The 19,951-nt window shown below is 28.6% G+C and overlaps 1 protein-coding gene across 7 annotated transcripts in view; it reads left to right on the top strand.

Moving 5' to 3' along the window:
- LOC107068621 (uncharacterized) overlaps positions 1-19,951 on the top strand; it is a 206,118-nt gene that overhangs the window by 73,225 nt on the left and 112,942 nt on the right. For all 7 annotated transcript variants that reach the window (XR_016178742.1, XM_089178982.1, XM_089178981.1 and 4 more), the window contains exon 3: positions 3,299-3,352. The gene's annotated coding sequence lies outside the window, so the exon portion shown is untranslated. The remainder of the gene's footprint in view (positions 1-3,298; positions 3,353-19,951) is intronic.

Genomic DNA, 19,951 nt, shown 5'->3' with positions numbered 1-19,951 from the left:
ACGTTTTCGTTATGTTTAATTTGATATTTACAAAATGTGAATTAAATTTTGTAAGAAACGTGAAGAATTTATTTGAATATTTTTATATTCAAAGTAAGAACATTTTATTTTTCCATCATATCATTTAAACTTATTTAATTCTTTTTTATTGATATTTAGAAAAAATATATTAAATTATTAAATGAAAAATTTGATTAAACGTTTCACTAGTTAAATAATTATTTACCAGAACAAACTAGGATATTAATATTCCCATAAAATAATATTATTACTCTAAAAAATATACTTTTCTGTTTATCTTTAGTCTTATTTTTAATATAGCAAATAAATTTGTTTTTCTTTTTGCAAAGGCTTGATTAAAAAAAAAAAAATAAATTAAAATAAAGTAATATTAGGGAATCACTTTTTATTATTGTATAATACATGAAACATTTTGCTTTGATATAAAACGTGACATAAAGATAAAAATAAAAAATAAAAAAGAACAAAAAGAAAAAGGAAGAGGAAAGAAGGAAAAAAAAATAATCAACGAGTCCCTTTTAGACGATTAATTAGACAGAGTAAGACCCTTTCCCTCCCTTAAGGGTTAAAGCTCTTTCAATCGAGCCATCTTCTTCTGTTAATCTTCACCTTAGTTCGTTCCTAGAAGAGAAACTCGTTTCGTTTTAAGAAGTAGAGACATGAAAACAGCTTGAAAGTGACTTTAATATTTAAGAAGCAGGATGCAATGGCGTAGTTATGTACATTCGACACTTTCTACGACGCGACGAGCTTTTTCCTCTCTGAAAAGGTTCTTCTTCCTTCTTCCCATCATCCCTTTTTACCCTTTTTACGTAGTCGTAGTCGTCTTTCGTGCTTTCACATTCTTACTTTCTCCTCTCGTTTTAGCTCGTAGAAAATATCAGCGAGATTTTAGAAACGACTTTCCTCTCTCCCCCATCCCCAGATAAGACCGAACTATTTTTTATCTTTCCTATTACGTAAGAGTAGAAACTAACTGTTATGGAAAAGTGGGTGAGGGAAAGGTAGAGGAAACAAATACTCTCTCGTTTGCAATAAAATACCATGAGGAGACAATTTTAAAAGCTCGATTAAAGTGAATTTTCTTTCAATTTAATTTTATGCTTCTTTTCTTTTTATTTTTCTTTTCTTTTCTTTTCTTTTCTTTTCTTTTCTTTTCTTTTCTTGTCATTTATGTTTACGAGTAATCGACCGATACTTTATTTTGGTTAATGGTTATTGGTTTTAAATGTATAACAAAAAGGGTATTATAAGATAAAATAAAAATAAAAGAATATTTTTAAATAAGGATAATATAATATAATTAAAATTAAATTGTTCACACTTAATGTTATTTTGAATATTTGTCTTAAACTTTAATACAATCTGTGTGTGTGTGTGTGTGTGTGTGTTATATTTCTCAAAATACTAAATTATATCAAATCAAGAATTATTCTTATATGTGTATATTAAATTATATTAAAATAATTATATTAAAATTCATCTTCAAATTGTTGTAACAATTTTTTATTTTCTATATATTAAAATAATAAACGCACAGACATTCCATAGAAATCTAACGCGTTTAAAATGCAGCTACATGGGAAACAGCAAAAGTTTAAAAAGGTAGGAAGTAAGATATTTTCACACGAGAATTAGTCGTCGTTGCGTGTAAATGTAATGCGTGCGAATTGCAAGCGTTTGCTGGCTCGAAGGACGAAGTTAAAAATAGAAATAAAGAGAGAAAGAGAGCAAAAAAGAAAGTGAGAGAGAGAGAGAGAGAGAGAGGAAGAAAGTTTCAAAAGAAAAAAATAAATAGGTAGTTAGGAGGGGGTGAGGGTGGAGGAAAAGGAGGTGAAATAAACAGGAAAAATATGTAGGAGTTACGTGGCAGGTGTGAGTTAGCACGAACGTCATGTACACGTAATATGCCGCAGGGGTGTTACGTGAAATAGAGAAACACAGAAATAGAGAATGAGAAAAAGAGAAAAAGAGAGAATAGAGAAATGTTGAAGTATAGAGAGAAAAAGAGGGAAGTAAAGTTTGCCAAGCCCTTTCCCTTTTTATTTTCATGTCGATGGTAGACGAATGCCCTGCGATAAACAGACGACGACCATTACCCGCGATGCAGTATGATGTCGTTTTTCTCCCTTCGTGAGAAACGTCTACGTATAGAAACGAAAAAAGGGAATAAAAGGAAGTAAAAGAGAGAGAGAGAGAGAAAGAGAAAGGTTCAGTGCAAAGGTACCAAACGTCGAAAGAAAAGGACGAAATAAAAGTGATTCCTCTGGTCGTTTCTACCAACTATCCAGTGGACCATACATCCTCTAGTTTCTACCAACCTCTTCACCCCCTTTTCTCACACTTTATCATCCCTCGATATTTTTTGTTCTTTTCTTTTAACTTTTTTCTTTTATCTTGTATGCTCAGTCACACTTTTTTTTTCTATATTCATATCAATTTGCATAGGATACGAAAATTGTTATCTTTATACACATATTGACACATGTTTACTTATATTTATATTTATTTTTTTATTCAATGATTAATTATATTATTTAATTAATTTAATTTATTGATAATATTTGACAAATCATTTCGTTTTATTTATTTTTATTTAATTCATCGTCACAACTCACATATGCTGTTCTTCTTCATTCTTTTTCTTTACACATTTTTTCTTCTTTAAAATAATTCATTACATTTAATATCATAAACGAATATGTGTAGGTAAGTGATAAAACTTTTAAGATCTTCTCTTGTTACTTAGTTCTCGTTACGTAACACGGACCAAACGACAAATTGCGCTTTTGCAACGACAATGAAGCACCACCGGTCACGTAATATCGAAACTTGGAAAGTGCATAAATTTCGAGTTAGCATGCTCAGGCAAGCGCATCCTTGCAGCTACTGTTCGCAGTGAAATACCGGCACTGAGATATTCCCATATCCAACGATCTCGTATTCTTGTTTTGAAAAATATTTCAAGTATGAAAAACTTTTGATACAAGCAAAAGAAAACGTATTGGATTCGTGTGAACGAACAAAACAATATTACGCCATTTTATTTAATATTATTTTGTATAATAATATTATCATACAAAATTTTTCAATAGAGGAAATATTATCAATAAATTGGATTAATGTTATGATAATAATTAGTATAATACTTCATTATCAAATTCAACTTACATATTTTTTATTCCAACATTTATTAGATATAATATAATTTTATTCACTTTTGAAATTCTTGTAAAACCATTTTAAACTAACATACGTCTTTTTATTATCTTTACAGAATATATTTTGGATGATAAGAACGGATGATTCCAAATAGGAACAAGTGTAATCTGTAAGTAAAATACAATTAATATTTATAAAACATTATTTAATTATTTATTTATATAAGTTACGTAATACGAAGAGAGATTGTAAGTATCTACTATGAGATAGAAATCTATTTTCTCATCGATATAGTATTACTAGTATAGTGTATATACTACACTCGTAGTAGTAGTAGTATTAGTAGTAGTAGTAGTAATAGTAAGACAAGATGAGGTCGCATCAATGACGTTACCGACAATGCTCAAGCAATTCATCGATCCTTAGTACAAGACACCATACCTAATACAACCATACTACCTCTTACTATGCGTTACCTCCTACATATATGTATATATATAACAACATTATCGTTACTCGATAAGACTATACGTAGAGAACATGACATTATATCTATTATTTGGATTCATGAGTTCCTCCTAGATATACGATCTCGAACAATTCTCTACATTGTTCCATCTAAGCAATAGAATGAATGACAAGTCTTGTGATAAGATAAACACATGCTTTTCCAAATAACTATTTGCTATTCTTCAAATCTATCAAAACGATTATTCTCAGATACAAACACACTTTCTCAATTGATCTTACCTTTGTAAGTCTAATCAATCCACTACGATAAAGTTTCCTCTTATCGTACCCTACCTAACTTAACCCTCTCTTAAATAGAACAGAAATAGAAAGAGAAAGAGAGAGAGAGAGAGAGAGAGAGAGAGAAATTCAAGTAGAACAATGGTCGAATTAACCAAACGATAATCTCAATTATTCCGAATAGTGGAAACTCTGGAAAGCCACTTGGTTTATTTTCTTGCAAGTGAACAAGAATGTGCCGTGCGAGATGGTATTTGGAATGTAAAGAGGTACGAGAAAGAGAATGGGGTGGGGATTGAAAGTGTGTGTTTGTAGTAACGTAAATGGAGACTTTGTGAGATCGAGTAGGGTGGGGAGAGGGTGTAGGTGGAGTAAAACAGGGTGGGTGGTCGTTAGCTAACACACGAACTCGATACACTTGCATCGTCGATGGGATAACTTCGAACGTTTCTATGCTTGTTTCGTGTATGCATAAATTAAAGAATGTTGGTCGATGGTGCGAAACACATCAATTTTGAAATACTAAAATGTGAGATAGAGAAGGAAGGTAGTAAGTTGAGGAGGGGTTAAAGGGTGAGAAATTTAAATATGTATATATGTTTACTAACCACACGATTAAGTGGTACAGTAATAATCGTACAAAAGCCAACGTTACTTTAAAACTTTCAACTTCTGTCTCTCTTCAAATTCAACTTCTTCTTATTTTCCCATCTCACTTACTCTCTTTCTCTCATTTTACTTGCAATTGCTACCTCCTTGGAGATTATTCGCCATGTTTTGCAAGGTAACTCGTAACACGTCTTACAATTCGTCGAAATGTGTTTTCACATTCGCTCGTTTACACTTGAAAACCCGCAATACCAGGCTCATTTTTTCCTCCGTTTTATAAATCCTTTCTCGTCATCGTTTTTTTCTTCTTCTTCTTTTCTTTTCCTTTTTATTTTTCTTTGTTTCTTTTTTTTGTTCTCTTTTTTTTTCTATTTTTTATCACGCTCCCATTTTTCTTTCTTTACTACTTTATTCTCATTTTCACACGATCGCTAACTTTTTTTTTCGTAAACGTACCACTACAACCACCACCACCACCACTTATTACCGATCATTATAATAACTTTTTTTCTTCAACGAGAACAATTTTCCTGCTATTGTTATTCGTAAAGAATGTATACAAAAAACAAGGTAAAATACTCCAATGGAAAAAAAAAAAAAAAAAAGATTTTACCCTAATAACAGATAAATTTTGTCGTGAATTTTCTTACTTTTTTTTTCTTTTTTTATATAGAAACATTCGTTAATCACCTATCTAAAATTAGGTGTAAAAATTGTGCACATTCAATAGATTTTCCTTCGACGTAAGATGAATAAAAAAATTATCATCAAATTTTCATTAAATTTGAGAAATTTTTTATCTAGTTCGTTTCCTTTTACCAATTTCTCATTTTTTTTCTTTTTTTCAACGACACACACACACACACACACACACACACACACACACACACACACACACACACACACACACACACACACACACACACAATAAGCTGTAGAAGAAGAAAAAGAAAACTAGCACGGATTCGACAATTTTGAAGAATGAAAAAAAATGGAAAGGAAGGATGAGGTGGGACTGATTTAGTTCGCAGGATGAGCTAGCTGGGGGCTAGGGGGTGTGGGAGTATTTCTTCTCGTGACACGATTTTGACGTACACCGAAAGGAGGTCAAAATCTTATGGCTCATGCTCGAACGCTTGCTGGCGTATCGCCGAATGAGCCATTAAACCGACCGTCGATGTAGAACAACGTATCTCGTAGCATTTCCTCGACAACTCGAGGATCTATTCGCGGTACGTTCATTGGGATCGTTAAACCAAGAGACAGGGTAGGTGAGGGGGATATAAGGAAAAAAAACCTCTGTCTTTCTTCTTTTTTTCTTTTTTGACTCCGAATAAAACGCGTTCACGTAAGATATTAGATTGGGTTCATCGATGATTGCTGTAGTTTTGTTTATGGGTGTGTTTTTACGATTTTGTTTATGGATTTTCTAATACTAGACGATACACATATTATAACGAAATAAGTGATATAAATTTATTATTTAAATAATCATATATAACAAATATAAATGAATTTTGTTATATTTATTATATATATATAAATATAATATAGTAAATATAATTAATAATATAATAAATATAATTTATATATTTAAATATAATAATTATAAATATTATATTTAATATACTTCAATTACTATTTACTAATTAACTTTAATAATAACTGTTTAATTATTTCAATTTATATTATAGTATATAATATGGTATACACATTATTAATATATAATATTAAATATAATATTATATAGCAATAAATTAATATTAAAGTACATTAAATAATTTATAGAAATAATATATAAATAAATACTTTAATATTATAATCTCATTGTTTTATTTTAACAATAATTTGATTTTAATTTTAATATTTATTTTTTTGTCGTTAACAGTAATAATATCTACAACTAGAAATTAACTTTAATAAAAATTACAAAAAAAAATATACTACTTAGATTGCTATCATGATAAATGGGTATAGAAAAAATTACAAAAGACGAATAAAAGCAGAAGGGAATAACAAATAAATTATATGATACACGTTTAATATAATCACAAAATAGAATAAACAGATCGATGGTAGGATATTAAAAGTGGGACTAAAGTCAGATAGAGATAAATATTAAAAGAAGAGGAATAAAGGATAAAAGAAAATGCCTGGGAGACAAAGTTTATCGTAAGCTGTAAAAGGATGTTCAGAAACATGGAAACAGAACTCTAGAGAAAGTTCGCTTTTGTCTTCTTTCAACATACTTTATCTCTCTCTCTCTCTTTCTCTCTCTTTCTTTCTTTCTTTCTTTCTTTCTCTTCTATTTTCTTCTTATTTCTTTCTATCTTTCCATTCCTACTTTTCCTTCTTTTTCTGCATAGCTCGTAGACGTCAAGATGCAAGATTTATTTTCGCTCGATACGAAACGGAATGCGCGAGGAAACGAGCACTTCGAACGACCGAACGGGAAATGGTAATTGTTCCTAGCTTGCCGATACGTCTGTTCGTCTGGTGATGTTGGTAGTAGTTGTAGTAGTAGTGGATTTGTCGATATATCGATGACTTCAACCCTCTCTCTCTCTCTCTCTCTCTCTCTCTCTCTCTCTCTCTCTCTCTCTCTCTCCTACACGTTCGTTCGTACGAGAAACACGAAGATATCTACGATTTTTACCACCCTCACTTTTCAACCTTTCTACTCAAACCTACCATTTGTGTTTTCTGTTTTCGCCATGCGTCTATCTACTCATTGTCAGAGAAAATTAATAAATCCTGTAAAAAACGGATGATTTAATTTTTTTCCTGTCGATTTTTTTCATCCACCTACTTTTTTTCTTCTTCTTCTTCTCTTACTCCTATTACTACTACTACTACTATTACTACTACTACTACTACTACTACTGCATCTATTTTCATCTTCTACGAGGAAACTCGACGAGAAAGAGATAGAGCTCTTTTTCAAATCGATTTTACATTTATCACTTTAACGTTAAACCCCGTTTAATACGATATTGATAACAACTTTCGTATAAATTATCTCGTTAAACGTTAATATTCTTTCTATCTCTATTTCTCTTTTTCTTCCTTAGGTGTTCTCCGTATTTTATTATTTTCTTGTTTTTATTATAATTACTTTTTACTTAAAAGTACATGTGATTCTGCAATATTTATTTTTATTTATTATACGCGCATTAATTTAGATAATATGTTTAACAAATTTTTTATATCATTAAAAATGTTCAACGAATAAAATAACTGACAATGAAGAATTATTTTTTCAACCATGTATGAATATGGCATATTAAAAATATACGAAAAAAATATAATTAATAATTGTATCGAGATTTAATTAAAAATTATTTTCATTTACCAACACACGTATATAGAAATATTGTAATTGTATTTTACGTATTATAAATATCGCTATATCGAGAAATAATATGAAATAATAATATTCAATAATAAAATTCTTTTACAATAACAAAATTATGATATAAATCAGAAAGAATATTTGATGGAAAAAAAAGAAAAAAAAAAAAAACGATAAAATATGTAGAGAAATAAAAAGAAGAGAATAAAAAAAAAAATGGATCTTCTTTAGGACAATCTGGGTTGGTTGGAGATGAAGCGTGAAAATTCGTATAATCTTTTTGGATGGTAGCGTCGAAAATGACGTTTGGAGGATATTTTTAGTCCTTTTATAGGAACGTTATCGTAACTTTGGTGGTAGTGGATGGTGGTGGTGGTGGTGGTGGTGGTGGTGGTGGTGGTGGATTGGTCAAGCCAGGATTTATTGCTAGTCGATCGAACTCGTCCATGACGATGAATCTTCTATCTCTCTTTCTCTTACACACGCAAACATACATACACCCACATATACATTAACTTATATATATATACAGAAATACTCTCTACATTTCTCTTACAGATCCCAAGCAAACAGGAGATAATTTATTCGGTGGGTGAATAGCGCGGACAGAGTTGCGGATTTGCAATAATAATGCAACGTTTGCGAACTCGACACTCTCGTGGTTTCAACCGAGCGTGATTTCATTCTATAATGTTTCAATGATTTTAATGATCCAATCATGATAGGGATCGATCATTGATCGAAAAAATGACATTAAAAATGACAGAAAGATATAAAACGAGAGAGAATGAGAGAGAGAGAGAGAGAGAGAGAGAGAGAGAGAGAGAGAGAGAGAGAGAGAGACAATGTCATCCTAAGAGAGACCTAATTCAATTTTTTAATCTCTGTCTTGGGAATCTGAAGTAATGACGAAGAAGAGAACCTGCTGAGAAGAGAAAAGTTTCACCGGCTTTAAAAGATGACCCAGCACTGTGGTGGTCTATCGATCGTTGACCTAGATTTTAAGAATTTATTCTCTCTCTTTCTCTTTTTCTCTCTTATTCTCTCTCCTTCTCTTTTTCTCTACCTAACGATAGCCACGCAACGACCGTATTAATTAAATTAATATGTTCTACTTTCTTATAATCGTTAAAGAGCGATGCCATGACACTAACAAGTCTCTCTTTCGGTTTTTAAATCTTTTACTTTATTAAATACTATATATATGTATTCCTTGGAGAGAAAATATATTTAATATTTATTTAACAAACAGAATTAAATTTCTATATTTTATATAGTAAAATTATATATATATATATATATATTTATAAATTTTTATATATAATTATATATATATATATATATATAAATATATATAATTATATATATATATATATATAAATATATACAATTATATATAAATTATAATAATATATAATAAAATAAAATTATATATAAATTATAATAATATAATAATTTTATATATATATTTTTATTTATATGTTATAATATAATATTACTGTATAAATAATATATTATTATTTTTAAATATATATTTATTTTTGTAAAATTTAAAAAAAAATTAATTTAAAAAAATAAATATATAAATTTTTTTAAATATATATTTAAATATAAATTTTATTTATATATATATATTTTATATTATTATTATTTTCAAATAATATATTACTTATATATTAATATTATTTTACCTTTTAACAATTATTAACAAACGAATATTAATTATATTATGGTCTATCAAATTATTAAGAAAAAACGTCGGATTATTACGAAAATTATGAAGATGAAATAAATTAAAGTTATCATACAAGTTAGGTTTCTTTTTTTCTGATATATTTTCATTAGAAGTAAGTAGTTATGCAAGAATAGAGAGAGAGAGAGAGAGAGAGAGAGAGAGAGAGAGAAAGAGAGGGAGAGAGAAAGTATCGAAAAAGTTTCGATTTCGGATAACCACAAGCTGGAATTTAGAGAATATTTATTTTACTTTTACCAACGAGAAAGGTAGAAAAACGGTAAACGTATCGCGCGGAGACTAACTTTTCGCCAAAGTTATTTTTTTTCCTCTTCTTTCTATAAAACCCGCCCCCCTTTACTCGACCCATGCCCTTACTCCTTCTCATCCCTCTCACAGCCATTTGAGTTTGATCGGGGAGATAAAAAATGTCATAAAATTAGAGAAGAAAACTCGGTGACGTTGGCACACTTTCTTTTTCCTACCCCATTCTAACAAATTTTTCCCTTAAGAGGTTAAAACCCGTTTGCCTACTTTTTTCTTTCTTTTTTTTTTCTTCTTTTCTTTGTAAACTATTACTTTATTTTTTTTTTTTATTTCTTTTTTCTCACATAAGAGAAAAAAAAAGGAAAAAACTTTTTTAACGCAAGTCTTCATTAGTTTTGAAATTATTTCAAGTTTGTTTTTTGTAGTAGTTTTGTTAAAAACAATTTTGATATTTGCGTAAACGAATTTTTAAATGATTTCAATATTCAACAATAATAATCATATACTGATAATACACAAAAAAGTTCAATTTAAAATATGATAAAAACGAAGCAAAAACAATATCGAATTAATCATCGAAAATCAATATTATATTACTATTTGTCATTTTATTAAAAAAATACAGGAATATAAAAAAGAAAAGATATCACGAAATAATTATAAAATAATAATAATAAAAAAAAAAAAAAGAAAACAAACAAACGGTAATACATTGGAAGCTTTTTCTTTTCGTTAAAAACTCTAATTAATGATAATCCTTTTAATTAATTCATATTAAAGCGAGAAATATTTTTGAGATGCTTTTTGGCTTAAGGAAAGAAAAAAAACAACTAAGAGTGTGAAAAGCGGAATAGGATGAAGGGGAAGAGAAGAAAGAAAAAAAAACCAGAAAGAAAAAGGATAAAAAATAAATCGTATAATTAAAATATAATATAATTAAATATAACGTGAAAACGTAATTAAAGTCTAACACAAAAAAAGAAAATCAGACGAGGTACCTATTACGTACGTCCAACACATATACAAATAAAAATACACGTTTTAACATCTATGACCTATATAAATAAATAAAAAATTATTTATTATTTTCACCTATCGATATAACGAATTAAATTTTCAAAAAACGATCGATGATAATGTAAGGGTTTCTTCTGTCTTCGTTTCCAATTCATAGTCAAAGTTCGAATGTCGTCCGTGGGCGTTAGAGCCTTTCAATGAACCGCTTACATCTCACTAATTACACCAACGTATAATTTGAGATATCCGCTTTCGTCGCTTTTGCACCAACCCCCGTTAGTTACCCTCTTCTCACCCCTTAGTCCCATTACCATTCCCCCCATTCCAGTTCTCATCGCCAATTCTACCACCTCTTGGCCACCCCCCATCCCCACTACCTCTACCTTGTTCATTGCTAGGTAGCCGACAATTCCAATTGGTCCTCCTATCTCAATCTAGAATGCACAGCAGGCTTGATAGAATCAGATAACGAGCCTATATATATATTCCCCCCTTACCCCTTCCCTTCATCCAAGAATCGATTAGACAATTAAAGGGAAATTCTATCTCTCTCAATCTCTCTTTGTCTCGTGTCTGACATTCATCGATCTTTGTCTTCTTCATTTCACCCTTTTCTTCCTTTTTTTCATTTTTCTTTTAACTTGTTAGGCACGGCTTAATGTTGTATGGGGTTGTTTCTCTGTACGGCAGGGTTGTTCAACGATAATTACGTGTAAAATTACGTGTAATGATACACATATACTTTAACTGAGATAATTTACATTAATAATTAATAATAAAATTTATAATATATTTATATTTTAAATATAATATATTATATTTAATATATTATAAATATTTTTAAATATATTTTAAATAGATAGATAATAGATATAATATATTTTAAAAGAATATATAAGCAAAATTTACTATAGTGCCGCTTCGTACTGGAATATAGCGCCTTCTATAGAAAAGCCACTATAATGGCGCTTAGTGTCTAACCTTATCTCATTCTTTTTTATTCTTCAACTATCATGATACTCGTTAGACGTTACTTTGTTGGATAATGATTACAATGAGAATATTTATTATGTTAAATTGATATTCGTGAAACAGTTGTTGAAAAATGAGGTATCAAAGAGAAACTATGCTATGTTACAATCGCATAAAGTTTAGCGATATTCTCTTGGCATGGTAATGGATAACCATTGGATTTACCTAGTGTATGAGGGATCTAAATTTTGTAGAAAGAGAGAAAGAGAGAAAGAGAGATAGAGAAATAGAGAGAGTCAAAGTTTTGGAGGAAATTTCGTGTTTCGTCTGAGTAGTAGAGGAAAGAGACGAGAGTTTTGTCCGAGTTAGAGGATTCGTGGATGTGAAACGTCTTTCCAAGTTCCAACCGCGTCATTACGACTCGCCTTCTGTATCAAGCATATTCTTCGAAACTCCTTTGGGTGCTGTATAAAGCTATCCTCCTCCTTTACCATTTCTTCTCTTTCTCTTTCTATTTTTCCTTTTCCTTTTCCTTCTCTTTCTACTTCTTCTTCTTCTTCTTCTTCTTCTTCTTCTTCTTTTGCTACTCGTGAAATTCAGATTTTATGAGGATAAGTAAGAGCACTGCGGTGGCCTCGGGGAAGGGCACCCAAGATGATAAAAAGTTCACGTTTAACGATTTGCGAGATCAAAATCACCGAGGGTAGATACTATGTAAACTTTAACGTTGAAATTTCATAGAAACACCTATTACCTTTCTCTCTCTCTCTCTCTCTCTCTCTCTCTTTTTCTTTCTAACCTTTCTTTTTAATACTTTTCTCTTCAAATTTCTACCTTCCAAATTTCTCTTTCTCTTTTTAGTTTTTAAACGATATTTACTCAAAAGGATGAATAATTATACGTATCTTCTACTTATGCAATTTCGATCAAATTTAATTTTTCATCACTATGTATATTACTACTCGGTTTCATTCGTAACGTTATGTAAATTTGACGAATGTTTTCCATTTAAAATACTATTAAGAAGTGTTAAACGTTATATTCTTTTCAAAATCACTTAATCAATTTTGATGTTAAAATAATTTTTTCAAAAGCTTTAGGAGTTAAATATTTCTATTTAGAAATTTAATACCACGTGTAGTAACGAAATAGAAAAGATATAGAGATGTAGATAGATCTTTGTAGTCTAGTTGAAAATTGTCATGCTGTATTCAGTAGGAAACTAATATCTTGACTGATGCTAACGAGTTTTCGACTAATTATAGAATACGTATATCTTCCGATTAGTCTCTCTTGATATAATTTATATACATACACATATATATGTATATATGTTTGCACATGTGTTTTTAAGTAAAATTGAATAGAATCTGTACATGTATATATGTGCACATATGTTTAAGTAAAAAAGTACAGAATTGTATACGTGTATCTGCGTGTGTGTGTGTGTTTATGTGTAAATCTTTGCATACATAAATAAATATATTTACAAGGTTTATAGATCGAGTGTTTTCTAACGAGATATATATTACGATGATAACGAACGAACATCAGGATTTCATTTATGAGTGTGGTTACTTTACCAACATATATCTATGGTCGGAAAGTTTTCTTGAAAATTAATTAAATCTGTAGAGAAGAGAGGTTGTAGGTTAAGTTGGAAGGTGGGTGGCTAACGTAGAAAAGTGAATTGGATTCCAGACTACTTTATTATCCATTCCATGGGAATGGATTTTTATCCAATGTAAAAAATTCTTTTGTGAAATCATATTCTAGATGAACAAATAACGTATTAGTTTTTATTCAAAATTTATCTTGGATTATTTTAAACGTTCATTTCATTATCATCGGATAACTAACTTTGTTTACTGTTTGACAAGACAATTACTTTTTTCGTGTGCATAACGTTGATTCTCTTATTCATGTTTGTAACTTCTCTACTGTTGATTGTACAGTGTTCAAGAATAGAGAAAGAGATGCAGAAAATGTATATGTGTATGTACGTGTATGTGTGTTTGTGCAAACGGTAACTCGTACATTTATTTGTACGTGTACTATGTATTGTACATTCAACATTTACACATTCGCTTAGGAGGCGTTAAAGCGCAACGGTAACCCAATCTCGTCCACGTTTCCATCTGGACGTACGAAAAACTCTAACATTACTCTCACATAAATCACTTTAAAATATCTCGTTTGTATTTTTTTCTTGTTTAGCGAATGAAAATTTCATTTAAAATTGAAATTATATTATAATTTTTAATTAAATCATTTGATCGGTTAATAAGTTTCTTCTTATAACTTTAATAATATTTCATGGTACTGATCAAACTTGTCAACATTTAATAGCTTTAAGTATTATAGTGTAATTAAAATGAGAATAACACTTGTCATATTTGTCTGTTCAGTCAAAAGTTATCGTTTCTTGAAAAGGAGAGAAAGTAAAAGAAGAAATATGATACGTTTGAAAGTTTTATCTCTCATAAAAGTGAACAATGTAATTTAGAATAGTAGAACAATTAACAAAGTTTATGAGCAACGATATGATATTAGTAAATTTGGCAAAAAGCCAGTTCAATCTCTTAAAAAAAAAAAAGAAGCAAAAAATTTCTTGTCTTGAAAAATACGAAAATTCATTTGAATTAAGTTGTTTTGCAATATTTGTAAAAGAATTATTGCAGGTTTAATTTGAATATTTATTGATTTTCAAATAAATAGAATTTAGAGAGTAGATTTAATAATAGTAGATTAAGTATAGCGTATTTAAGTGATAACTCCTTTACCATTATATTTTTTTCGGTATAAGTTACGCGTGATTCGCATCGAGTTTCAAAGTTAGGTATGTGTTAAACTCGGTTATTAACGTTAAGGACCGCCGTCAGCGACGCGACGAGTCGGTGTCGTACAACCGCAGCATACTCGACGTGCGGTATAATTACTTGACAAATTTGTCCTGGTCGAGAACCGTGAGAAATAGAAGAGTAAACCTCTTTAACGATAAAAGCTATGGAGATAGAGACATTCAAATAAGTAACTTTTAATTATTTCATTATTTTTATATATAAGCGTCATTTCTATTTTCAATTAATTTCTAAAAAAAAAAAAAAAAATTACAACATTCATTCATTTACCAAAATACATTTCTAATTAATATCAAATTGAGAATAATTTAACTGAAAAAATGATTGTTATTCTTGTCATGAAAAATATATTGATAAGATTTTATTTATTTAAATTTGATTAAAAATATTTTTAAGTATGTGGGTGAAAAATATATGAAAAAAAGGGAAAGAAAGTTTTAATATAAAATATTATGAAATAATATTATTTTATAAATAATATTATTTTATTTATATATAATATTATATATTATATATTGTATAATATATTTATATATTTATAGTAAAAATATATTTATTATATTATTATATATAATATTGTTTTAAAGTTTATATAATGTTATTTCAATTTATTTATATTTCTTAGTTTTAAGTATTAGTAATTTTAGTATGTACCACAGCCTATGTACAGGTAACTATGTTTATTTCTTGTGGGATTTACTATGTATTAACCTTGTTATTACTATGTAAATTATTTTTTTTCTAGTATAACAAATAAATAAATAAAAAAATAAATAAATATTAAAGTAATAACATTAATTATGTGAAAAATAACACAATTATTAACTATCATCAATAAGATATCTATTTTCTTCTATAATATTATTTCAAAACAACATTTTCCAAATAGAAAAAAAAAACAAAGTAACAACAAATAAAAAACTATTCAAATATTATAATCAAAGAGTTAATTTTGGTACCATATTCTATCTCTCTCTCTCTCTCTCTTTTCCCTTACTCTCCCTTTTTTTATATCCTAGTTTTGAATCTTGGAAAATTATTCGTCGAGTAAAAAGATATGATCTTGCACAAATTACAATGAAAGTTGAAGGAAGAAATAAGAGTAAGAGTAGGAAGAAAAGGGAAAGGATGAGAAAGAGAAGATAATATGGGGAGGGATGAGAAGAGAAAAGGGATGAGAAAGGTTCGTTCTCTTGCGGGCTCGGCTTAAACGAACCGTAAGAGCGGTCGGCCAAGTCGGTATCGCCGCTAAAACCGCAGGAACACTCGCTGCCACGCGAGTGATTACCCCTCTCGTGTAGGAAACAGAGAGTGGAAAATATATAAGACTGTCAGTAACATTCGCTTTAAATTCACACTACTACTATTGCAATTTCCCATTTGTATCCATCGGTCAGACACACATACATCTTTATACTAATCCCATTAAATATCCGTGAATTCATTTGAAATTTGATACATTATATTTACCATAATGATCATATTTTAATAAATAAAATAAATATTTTATATCTATATATATATATATATATATATATATATATATATATATATATATATATATATATATATATATAATAAATTACGTGTCACGTTGTTTGTCCGCAATTGACTCCTAAACTACTAAACTGATTTTAATAAAATTTTGTACACTTTATGCAGTTTTATCAAACTTGAAAGATAGGATACTTTATATCTCAATTTATAGTATCGCAATATTATTTTATTGTGAATTATTTGTTTATTAACAAAGAGTCATGATTATCTTTGTTAGTTCGATAAGATTCTAACAAATGGCGGTATAAGGTAATTCGTTGATTAAAAGACGTGTGTATCAGACTGATTATGAGCAACAGCAACGCGTGGCGGGGCACCTTTAGTATATATATATATTTCATATATTATTTATATTATTTATTTATATTTCAGAAAATCAAATATTTGCTATATATTTAAACTATAACATTTTTTTTTTGTTGGTTTCATAAATCTCAAATTATTTTATAGTCTTTCAATCTTTTTATTCCTTTCACCCTTACTTTTCCTTTTTTAAAAATATTTTTTCTATATTTTATGCTTTTTATGTTTTTTATGCTTTTTATGATTTTTTTTTTAAGTACTCGAGTTGAAGTCATTATTTCGGCAAAAGATATAATAAGAAATAAGAAAAAGGGCTGAGGTAGGGGGATGGAAAGAAAGAGGTAGTCATTTTTAAAGATCTTTCATTTTACAACTCTCTTCTTCTTTTCTTACTACCACACTAACCCTTTTTGAAAAACCTATTCGCGAAAACTCGGATTAAATGAGAAAATCATTTCGCGTTATTTTTTTTTTCTTCTAATCTAATTTTCTACATCGTTACATCGTTGGTTTCTCTAGCACGAGTCGTTAATTGCACCGAGTTTTTTTTATTTTCATTTGTGTGTTTTATTTTTTTTCTTCTTTCTTTCTTTCATTTCGTTTCATTTCATTTCGTGGCTCGTCTTCGTCAATTATCCGAACCGATCGTCGATTTTCTTTCGTCCTATCGGATGCCACGAAAAGAGGTATCGTTCTTTGAAAAACTTTTAAGTTAGTGATTTGTTATCTAAAGTCAGTGGAAGAGTAGATTTAGAAGAGATAGATTCGAGTAAATTTTCTTAGAGCGAAAGAGAGATAAAATCACCCATAAAATATAAATAATAATATAATCATAACCCATAATAATATAAATATAAAATAAAATTATATAATTATATAATTATATAAAAATTTATATTCTTACGGTTTTTTCCTCTTTGTCAATTTTTAATTTTATCATGCAAGTGAATATACGTGTAAAGGCTTACGTTGACAAAACTGTACATTTATTTTGAATGAAACCTACCAATCACCTTCATTCATAGTTTCTACACAAACATCTTTTTCGAACAATTTCACGAATGTCATTCTCCTTGTTCACTTTTCTCACTCGTGTTTCCTTTGTGTCCATAGTTAACTCAAAGCCTAGAGCATATATGAAACGAAAAGATTAATAGAAAAATAATAATAACATTCCTTTCTTTTTTGTATACGCTGAAGTTACTTTGAATTTCCTTTATAGTTACTGGCCATATTTTTCGTTAACATCAAAATTACTTTTTGACATTTTCGAGGAAAAGAAATCCTTTGTTTTTGTTGTAAAAACGGCGAAAATATATTGAAAATACTTTTTTTTTTATTTTAATAGTTTAAAAAAAATTATTTTTTTTAATATTCACGAACGTCAACGTCAACCTTTAACTTTGTCTATGTGTAAAATTTTTTTCTTTTCTTTTTGATACGAGTAAACGAGCCTTCAAATTACAAACCGTGCGTCCAAAGTGACGCATGTCCATACGTATATATATATGTATATAAAAGAATATTCTCAAGCTTAATTGGAATAACTCGAGTATTCCGTATAATGGATCATTCTTGATGTTGCTACTTTTTTTTTCCTTCTCCTTTTCCATTTACCTGTTCTTGTTATTTGTTTCATTTTCGATGAAAAGTTTCTTAAAAAATAAAATACCTTAGTGGATTAAATCCTTTGACGAAAGTTCAATTTACGTTTAATCTTTTTTTTCTTTCTAAATGTCTATTCGCAAAGAGAAATAATTTAACAATCGTATAAGTAACGATTAATGAAAACATTTTTTACATAACTTGCTAACAAAGAGAAAGAAAGAAGGACATTAATAAAGAAAGCAAGAAAGAACAACTTCTTATCAGTATTATCCCAATAATTAAAGAAATAATTTGTCTAGGATAAAATACTCGATTTACAAAAAATTGACATTTCTTTAAAATAATTTCGTAGTTCTTGGTTTAGAAAAATAAAGTCGATTTCGAAAATACAAATTCTGGAAATATGTTCCTACGAATATCCTCGTTTAGTGGGGAAAATAACTCTAATCTTCTTTAATAACTCCCAATTCGAGATTTTTTAATTTCTTGGAAATAATTTCGTAATTCTTGGTTTAGAAAAATAAAGCCGATTTCGAAAATACAAATTCTGGAAATATGTTCTTACAAATATCCTCGTTTAGTGGGGAAAATAACTGTAATCTTTTTTAATAACTCCCAATTCGAGATTTTTTAATTTCTTGGAAGTAATTTCGTAATTCTTGGTTTAGAAAAATAAAGCCGATTTCGAAAATACAAATTCTGGAAATATGTTCTTACGAATATCTTCGTTTTATGGGGAAAATAATTCTAATCTTCCTTACTAACGAGCAATTCGAGATTTTTTCTTAGAAAGCAAAACCTTTTTATACATTCATATGCAAATTTTTGCCCGTATATTTGAAAATGTAAATAGAATTTTTTATATCCTTAACGTACCGCAACGATTTACTTCGTACGAGAAATAAAAACCAAAAATAAAAGGAAAAAAATACAAGAAAGAAAGAAACAGCAAAATCTCTTTCCTTTAAATTGGATTGAAGAAAATCTAGGACGATTATACAAATCCAGTATCAAAGTCTAAAAAGGTTCACCTTTTAACGGACCTTCATATGAACTCTCTTTCAAAAGTATTTCTCTCTTTCTCTCTTTTTTCTCTCCCTCTCTCTTTCTCATTTGAAATTTACCATGATAGAAGCTTTATCGAGTCGATTTCGATAACTAGCTAAACGATGAATGGCATTACGATATAAATCCTCCCACGTAATTCAATCAAAATGTTTACAAGACAAGCTTACCTTCAACTTTTTTCCTTATTTCCTCTTTCTCTCTCACACTCTCATTTTTTCCCTCTATTTATCTCAATAAATAAGCACCCGAATTTTCTTTTTTCAAACGATTCGACTCAGACAGACTAATAAAAAAAACAAATATATATATACATAACGAAAAGAATTTTATAATTGTATTCTTTATAATAAATGCAAGTATTTATATTTATAAATAATTATTAAAAAATATATCTACAAATTATAAGAATAAATCATTAAATTAATTCTTGTAAATTAATTTAATTAATCAACACAGTAATTACTGTATATATATATATTTAAATATTATTTATTATATTATATATTATTTTATATATTAAAATTAATATATAAAATATTATATTTTATATAATTATAAATATATATAATATTATATATTGTTGTTATAATATAGAGTAAATATTATCATATTCGTTAGAATATTTTATTTTTATAATTATAGAATATATAATATTATATATTATTGTTATAA

Source organism: Polistes dominula, unplaced genomic scaffold, assembly GCF_049000335.1.
Source record: "Polistes dominula isolate Pdom_NZ unplaced genomic scaffold, Pdom_raw_medaka contig_18, whole genome shotgun sequence".
NCBI classification, from domain to species: Eukaryota; Metazoa; Arthropoda; class Insecta; order Hymenoptera; family Vespidae; genus Polistes; species Polistes dominula.
This window is presented reverse-complemented; position numbering and strand designations above follow the sequence as displayed.